This window comes from Ursus maritimus, unplaced genomic scaffold (assembly GCF_017311325.1).
Source record: "Ursus maritimus isolate PB19 unplaced genomic scaffold, ASM1731132v1 scaffold_27, whole genome shotgun sequence".
NCBI lineage: Eukaryota > Metazoa > Chordata > Mammalia > Carnivora > Ursidae > Ursus > Ursus maritimus.
In genome coordinates this window covers 30358427-30367364 of record NW_024425230.1, presented here as the reverse complement: position 1 = coordinate 30367364, position 8938 = coordinate 30358427, and the positions used below count along the sequence as shown (strand labels likewise).

Here is an 8938-nt window from a genome sequence, read left to right as displayed (position 1 = left end):
GTATTTATTCTGCTTGGGTTTCAACAAGCATCTTGAATCTGTACGTTGATATCTTTGATCAATTTTGGAGTTTTTGGTCTTTCTCTCCCAATTTTACTTCTGTTTTATTCTCTCTCTCCTCTCCTCTGGGACTCCAGTTGCACATATGTTTAAGCTTTTGACTGTGTCCCACATGTCTCCTGTGCTCTGTCATTTCCATTCTTTTTTCTCTGTGGGGGCTCTGTGGGGGCTTCAGTTTGGATAATTTATATTGATATTTGAGTTCACTAACCTTGTCTGTTGCTCTTAAATCCATCCAGTGAATTTGTAATTACAGATATTGTATTTCATAGTTCCAGAAAGTCCATTTGATATTTTTACATGTTACAATTCTCTGTTGAAGATTTCTTTTTAACAATTTTGTCATATTTCACATTTTTCTCTTTGACATATTTGTTTTTTTTTTTATTTTTAAAGATTTTATTTATTTATTTGACAGAGAGAGAGAGAGAGAGACAGCGAGAGAGGGAACACAAGCAGGGGGAGTGGGAGAGGAAGAAGCAGGCTCATAGCAGAGGAGCCTGATGTGGGGCTCAATCCCAGAACGCCAGGATCACGCCCTGAGCTGAAGGCAGACGCTTAACCGCTGTGCCACCCAGGCGCCCCCTCTTTGACATATTTGTAATAGTTATTTAAAATGCCTTGTCTGCAAAATAAAATAACATGTCTTGTCTGCTAACTGCAAAATCTGGGGCATCTGTGGGTCTTCTTCTATTATTGATTTTTTTCCCTGAGAATGTGTGATCACATTTTCCTGTCCTTTCAGATGCCTTATAATTCTTTATTGTATGCCAGAGACTGTATATACATGAACTGAGACTGAAGATGATGATATTTTCCCCAGATAGGTTTTACCCTTTCTTTGTTAGGTAGATAAGATAAGGTGCCAATCATAACAATATGATTAGAAAATGAACTGAATTGGGGTGGGGTTGTAGGTTTTTTTTTTAAGATTTTATTTATTTATTTATTTATTTATGAGGAGCCTGATGTGGGGCTCGATCCCATAACGCCGGGATCACGCCCTGAGCCGAAGGCAGACGCTTAACCACTGTGCCACCCAGGCGCCCCCGGGGTTGTAGTTTTGTTAGTCCCTAACCTCCTTGGCCATAAGACACCATGGGAAATTCATTTATGCCTTTCAGAGGCTTGAACTTAGCTCTTTAGCCTCCCAATGAGCACAGCATCAAAATTTGGCAAATATCATAAAAGAGAGCTCTAGCAGAACTTTGTCTCCTAAGCACTGTGAGTCTGTGGGAAATTTCACTTTATTATTCCACACCCTCCTCACTCACCCCCAGCTTCCTGTGCCACTCAAGCACTCAGCAAATATTTTGTGGGAGAAAACTGACGGCCACCATTGATTTCCCATCTCTCATCCTTATTATTCCATTGTCCTTCCCTCCAGCCCAAGGAAGGAATGGCTGCCCCCAGGCTCTGAATCTCGTCTCTTTCTGCCTTCTTAGAGATCTTTATGTAGCACATATCATACCCTTTCTCCCCCATGCAACTTGTCTTCTTCCTCTCTTGGTACCTTCCCATAAGCACATAAGCTCTGGTCTCTCATATCTTGAAAAAAGCGCTGCAACCTTTTTTCATCTGTGTGCTCTTCAACTACTGGTCCTTCCATTCACCCATCCACAGCTCAACACACTGTAGCTGAACACCTACGATGTGCCAGGCAGTATCCTAGGTGGAATACAGCATGAACAAAAACAAAGTCCTGACTCTTACGGAAATTACACACTATGGAGGGATACAGAAAATAAATACATAAGCAACAATGTATAGTCAGAAGGTTAATAAATTCTAAGGGAGGGGAGCAAGCAGAATGAAGGAGTTGGAGATGACTGGGGATGGGGACTAGGTGAGTATCACTTTATATAGGTTGGTTGGGGAAGCCTTCCATGGTAAAGTAACATCGGAACAGAAACCTGGAAAAACTAAGGGAATGAGCTACATGGACCCCTGGAGGAAGAGTGTCCTAGTCAAGGGGAAATAGCACATGCAGAGGTCCTGAGGCCAATGTGCCTGGTGTATTCAAAGAACAAGGAAGGGAGCATGAAGAGGAAGCAAGGAGAGGAGTGGCAGACGAGTTCATAGGAATAGCAGGGGGACAGGTCAGGCAGGGCTTTAGAAGACAATTTAAGGACTCAGTTTTTACCTCGGAGAAATCTGGAGGAATGAAACTTCGCCTATATTTAAAAGGATCACCCTAGCTGTTGTGTAGATAGTAAAATATAGACAGAAAAGGAAGCAAAGAGACAGATTAGGGTGCTACTGCAATACAGGCATATGACAAAGATGGCTTGGACCAGTGGCGGTGGAACGAGGTCATCCGGTTCTGAATATATTTTGAAAGTAGATATAATAGGATTGCCAATGTGGGGTTTGCAAGGAAGGAAAATCAAGGATAACTGCAAAGCTTTTGGCCCTAGCTGTTGGAAAAATGGAGTTGTCATTACCTGAGATGAAAAGGCTGTACGAGAAAAGTTTTTTTTCCAATTTTATTTAATTTTATTTCCATAACGGGGGGGGAATTATAAGTTTGATCAGAGACAAGTGGAAATGCTGAGCAGGCAGTCAGATATACAGAATTCAAGGACCCATTCCAAGTTGGAGATTTAAATTCGAGAGTTGTCAGCACGTAGTAATATTTAAAGCCATTGGAGGATGAGATGACCAAGGGAATGGGCATAGAGCCAGAAGAAAAGAGTTCTGAGTACTAAGTCCCGGTGTTCCCAACATGAAGGGGTCGGTGGGAGAGAAGGATCCAGCCCAAGAGATGAGAAGGATCCAGCTCAGGAGATTAGAAGGAGCAACCAGTGAAAGAAGAAAAAAAGCAAGAGAGGGGAATGTTCTAGAAGTAGAAAGTGTTTCAAGAAAGAGAGTGAATGAATCGGAGGAGTGTGAAAAGATTGATGATGAGAGAGAGAGAGACTGGAGTGATGTCTTGAAGGAGATGAGAATACGCAAGAGGGGGTTGGCCTCAGAAGGAGCACCCCGTCTCGTCCCACCCACAGCATCGGGGGCAGGTGGAGCAAGTGGGCCCACTTGCTCTTTCTTCTCTTCCAGCTCTGCTCTTCTCAAGGGTGGCTTTCCCCTTCTGCCCCCACAGCCTGGTCCCTTTGTTGGTCTCGGACCCATGAGGTGCACCACTGGGGTAAACAGATCAGAGTCTTCCCAATCTGTGCAATGTCTTAGACAAGTGCCAGACCCAGGCGGGACTCTGACGCTATTCATTTACCAAATTCTTCCCATTCTTCAAGGTCATCTAGAAGCTCATCTCCTCTGGGCACCCTTCCCAAACCTCCACGACCCCAGCCCACAGTGTGTCCTCCTCCCCGCCTCCCACTTCCTCCTCCAACCCTAAGACTGGCATTGAAGAGCATCATCCTTGGAGACCTAGGTTGCCACGAGGAGGAAGGCCCTCTTCAGTTGCATTTCGACACATCACCAGTAGGGGGCTCAGGGAAGCTAGTGCGTCCGTCAAGCGCAGTGGGGACAACTTGTAAAAGGGTCGGAAATGGGAGGCAATCTGTTAGTTCCTTCCTGACTTTGCAGACGGCTTGTGCATGTGCTGGCCTGCTTCATTAGTCCTGCCTGCTTCAGGGCCCAGGGGGAAATCCTTCAGGTGCTCTCAGGGAGAAACATCGGTGATTCAGCAGGCGCTGGAAGACACCGGGCAGGACTCTTTCAGAGGAAAAGGAGGCAGAGACCCAGAACGGCTAACCCATTCTCCTGGTCACATGCGCCGTCCTTGGCAGGGCGGGGAGGAGAGGCCTGGTGTGTCCTGGTTTCCAGCCTACTGTCCCGTCTGCACCGCCCCCCGTCTGGGTTGAGCCATTCACTCCAGAGTTCAAACATTCTTTCAGCTACTACATTAGGAGGGATGGGGTGGGGGAGGGGAGCCTGGCTGAGGAGCCTGGAGGAGAATAAGCTGGGGTCCTGCCCTGAGGAACTCTCAAAATTACATGGGACAAGCAGAGAACACTGGGCAGCACATGTCAAAACCAACCAGAGTTGAAGCTGGCACATGTTTCTTGAAGGAGACAGGGAAGGAAGTGAATTTGTCCAGTTTGAGAGGCCAACCTCTGACTGACTCCCGGTCCCTGAGGGGAGGGAACTGAGCTGTGTGAATATTTACAGAGCTATGGACGGTGTGAAGATGGATGAAATGGGACCACATTTTGACAGCAATGCTGACCCCAACAGAATGGAACAGGGAATTTCTAGGGTGAGTGGTGACACCCCAGGGGCGGCTGGGATCATTCCTCAGAGGTGGCCATGCATCTCCCGGAGTGGGTAACGTCTGCCCCTGCTCAGGACCCTGTTCGGAAACCCAAAGCCCATCGCGGGTTTGTCTGTGGAGGTGTTGGGTTTCCTCGGAAAGTCTGGTTGTAGAGATTTCTTTAGAAGTTATATTTGTGATGATCTCATCATGGGAAACGAGGAAAGAAGAAGAGATGCCAAATATGTTATTGTGCTGAAAATCCTGCTTTAAGAAAACAATCGCAAGATTGTGTTCATTAGCAACTGCTAAGCACAAGAGTGGAAAAAGCAGTTAAGCCAATAAGAAATGATCCCCACGCCTGATGTAGTGAGTGTCCGCGGGGATTGGGCCAGTGGGGAGAGAGCCCATTCTGGTGGCAGAAACAGGATGGGAGGGAAACTGTCAGAGGGCTGGCTGGGGACGCTGCCGCTCATACAGCCTGCTTACCTCAGACTGGGCTTCTCTCCAGGATCAGAGACCCGAAGGGCCACCAAGCCACACCCAAGGCATGGTCCAGGAAGGACCACTTTCATCACATCCCGCATGTCTCCACATGACAGGGAGAGTGGGCTGAGGGTAGCCAGCAAGAGAAGGGGGCTGGGATTGGCAGTCAGTCATCCTGCCTCAGAAATGAGGGTTTGGCTGGGGTGCCTGAGTCGGTTCAGTGTCTGACTCTTGATTTCGGCTCAGGTCATGATCTCAGTGTCATGAGATTGAGCCCTGCGTCGGGCTCCGTGCTGGGGCCTGGAGCCTGCTTCAGATTCTCTCTCTCTGGGGGCACCTGGGTGGCTCAGTCAGTTGGTTAAGGGTCTGCCTTCTGCTCAGGTCGTGATCTTGGCGTCCTGGGATCAAGCCCTGCATTGGGCTCCCCACTCACTGGGGAGTCTGCTTGTCTCTCTGCCCCTCCCCCACTCACACTCTCATTCTCTCTCAAATAAATAAATAAAATCTTAAAAAAAAAAAAAAGACTCTCTCCCTTTCCCTCTGCCCACCCTCCCCTTGCCTGCTTTCTCTCTCACTCTCCAAAAAATAAAAAATAAAAAAAACTAGCAGGCGAATAATGCCTCACTCAGGAGGACAGAATAAACTGTTCTCACTGTTGGGGCAGCTCAGCTTTCCCTTGCATCGGTACCAGGGCTGGGACCATGGTCAGATGTCCTGAAGATGTCCAGACACGGTATCGCAAGTCCAACTAAAACCACATGACCATCGTGAGTCCCCGTAACTGAAAAACCAATACTAGTGTTAAAGATTTAGCACCTGGATTGAGACTAGGATTTCTGGATTTCAAGTGGCTTATCCACTGTCTTCCCTAGGAAGGTCTCCACTGCTGGCTTCTCATGAGGGGCCCCTTGTTCTCCAAGCCCGGGGCTCTTGGTCTTATCCTTCTAGCTGGATCCCTTAACTTGTTTTGTTCTGTGCTCTCTCCTCTGAGCCTGCCATAGGCCAAACCTGGGAGCCGGACCAGGGCCAGGGGGACATAAATGAGGCCCCTGTGACGCAACACTGAAGGAGGCACTCACTCTCGGGGTTGTGCAAGTGCTGATAACTGGGTTATTTGCACGTGACCAGAAGTCATCAGAAAAAAAAACCCAAAACAACTCCCAATATGAGGGGAAACATCTCCTGGCACCACAGTGCTCTTTTACTTTTGTTGTTTTGCTTCTTAACTCCGTCCCAGCCCTCCTGTTTGGAGAACCACCCTGAGCCTCCAGCAGCAGGACGGACTCCAAGATGGAGTTCTCGTATCCGGAGCACCGGAAGCGCGGGCCGGAGAAGGAGGAAGAAAGCAGGAGGAGGTGAAAGCTGCCACCCGGGACAGGGGAGGAGAGATACTGGAGAGGGTGGCCAGGGAAGAAGAGGGGACAGTGGGTCAGATGGGGGCAGCTGGACATACAAGGCAGGTTAGAAGACGTTTTGTTATTTTGCAGCGTATGTACTGGATGGGGGGGGGGTAAGGTGTTCTTGAAGGGTCAGTTCTCCTCTTTTTTCAGGCTGCTTCTATTTTGCAGGCCAGATGCTTCCAGCTGGAAGTGTTTGGATCTGGACACCTGAAGTCTACGCCAACAGTCAAGTGCCAGGAATAAGAAAGCAGAAAGCAGGAACGTGCCCTGGTCACTATGCTCTGTATTCAACCCTACACTGGATCCGGTCATTTAGGGGAAACTTGGTTGCCTGAGACAGTCTGGGCTGGCTGGCTGGCTCCAAATGGCAGCCCTGTGCGCCTTAAATGAGTGGGTGGGGCTGGGTGGGGCTGGGTGGGGTGGTGGCCTTTGCCAAAACATCAAGGACTTGAGACCTGAGAATACAAACAAGTCTGGAGGTAATGTGCAGCCTGAGTAAGGGGAGGCCAAGGCCAAGTTACTGGTAAGTGTCACAGAGAACTTGGAAAAAATGCCCAAACGGGCAGCCCCCAGCATGGCCAAGACTTGATTTTTCTTTCTTAGGGAAATGGAAGAGTTCTGGGTATTGTTCTTAGGGGAGGCCCGCCAATGTCTCTGAGCTGCTTTCTGAAAGTTGAGCTGCTTAGCTGCTCTAAGGAGCCCAAACCCCCCCCCCCCATTTAGCTAGGTGAAGGAATCCCGTTTGCTTGATTTAAGGGTATTCAAATAGATGAGGAAAATACACGTCCTTTTGTATGTTAAGGAGGCAAGAGGAAGCCACCTCTGAATTTTATCGGCAACTCAGAAATTTCTGTTCCGGGGAAAGTAATAAGGGGGTCAGAACATCGCCTCCCTTTGCCAGAATGATGATCTGATGTTCCTTGCAGCGAGCCTGGGGAGGACGAGAGCGTGGAGCGTCACTAGTCATCCCGCATCAATCCTGAATGAGCGATGGCAACTCTGGGGGCAAGGCCAAGGGCTGGGAGCAATCCACGGTACTTTGGGGAACCAGACTGCTTCTGACTTTCTCCTGGCCACCCTTAGCTTTTGTCCCCGGAGCTGCAGGATGGCGGCTCTACAGCCGGCTGTGCGTCTGCCCTTCAGGCACAAAGAAACAGAAGAGCAAAAGGCAAAAGGCAAAGGCACGTGCCCGCTAGGCCCTCTCCTTATTTACTCTGAAAAATGTTTAATTGTGGTAAAATATACACGCGGTAAAATGTACCATCTTAACCATTTCTAAGTGCACGGTTCGGTAGCGTTCCGTACATTCGGACTGTTGTGCAACCCATCTCCAGAACTCTTTTTATCTCGCAAAACCAACTCCGTATCCGCTAAACAGCACCCCCACCCCCCTGCCGTCCCCTCCTCCTCCAGGCCCTGGCAACCACACTTCTCTCTGTCGCTAGGAATTTGACCACTTTGGGGAACTTATGTAAGTGGAATCATACAGTACTTGTCTTTTGGGGACCGGCTTAGTTCACTTAGCATCGTGCTTTCGAGTTTCATCTACGGCGTAGTTTGTGTCAGAATTTCCTTCCTTCTGAAGGCTGAATAATGTCCCATTATACGTATTACCACATTTGGCTTATCCGTTCATCTACTGACGGCCACTTGGGTTGTTTCTACTTTTTGGTCATTGTGAATAATGCTGCTGTGGACGTGGGTATACAAATAGCTCTTTGAGACCTTGCTTTCAGTCTTGTGGGTTTGTACTCAGAAGTGGGATTGTTGGATGCCACAGTGATTCTATTTTTAATTTTTTGAATGCTGTCTTCTGTAGCATAAACCTATTCCTTTAACAGATTTTTCCCAAAGCCCCAACCAATGAGTTTCACTTCCATCTCATTGGCCACAGTGAGTCACGTGGCCACTTCTAGCTGCAAGGGAGCCTGGGAAATGATGTATTTTTGACTAGGCATAGAAAAACACTCTCTGCACTGCGGAGATTCCTGTCTGCTGGGACAGTCACTGCAGCCGCTTGTGTCAAGGCCAGGTGTCTGAGTCTAAGCTGAGCCTGTCCTGCAGACACTCTGTCTACTCCCTGCCCTAGCTGTTTAGCCTTTCAGGGGGATCAGTACCCTCTCAAGCCACTGCTTCCAGGAATGAGAGGCAGTACTCACTTCCTTTCCTCCTGACCTGTTCTCTCAAGCAATTACGATAAAAGTCTTCCCCCTGCTCCACACCAATATGAACTGCCCTGTGCTATCCCTTTATTGTCCATCACGGCTGAGTCATACCTCTGCTGCCAGACTGTAAGTCCTCTGGGACAGGACCTGTGTCACCACTGCAGGGCACAAGGCACAGCATTGACTCTTGGTGGAGGGAAGGAGAGTACATTCTTCCAGATTAGTTCTGTGCCACTTCCAGGGTCCAGCTGCAGGGATCCTGGCTCTCTCAATCTAAAGACACCTCTTCCTTGGATGTTTCTTCCCAGGTTGTGGGGTCTGGTGGGGGCTGCTCATCCTGAGATCTATGAGATCAGGCCCATATTGGACAGGGCCTGATAGGGTAGGGGGAGTGGTGTGGATTGGTGGGAAGGCTCATGACCTCTGAGGACTCTGGGCCAGATGGCCGGGCCTTGAACCTCTGCTGTCTGCCCCCATCCCTCAAAGCAGTTACACAGACATAGCCGCTATCAAACTTGCATTCAGAAACACATGTGCGGGGCGCCTGGGTGGCTCAGTCGTTAAGCGTCTGCCTTCGGCTCGGGTCATGATCCCAGGGTCCTGGGATCGAGCCCCAC

At 48.9% G+C, this 8938-nt stretch overlaps 1 long non-coding RNA gene across 1 annotated transcript; it reads left to right on the top strand.

Annotated features, from left to right (window-relative positions):
* Positions 1-5313: 5313 nt before the first annotated feature.
* On the top strand, positions 5314-7416 carry LOC103679011. The gene is made up of 2 exons (XR_572801.2): positions 5314-6111; positions 6325-7416. It is a non-coding gene; the product is annotated as an uncharacterized LOC103679011 (long non-coding RNA).
* Positions 7417-8938: the final 1522 nt, after the last annotated feature.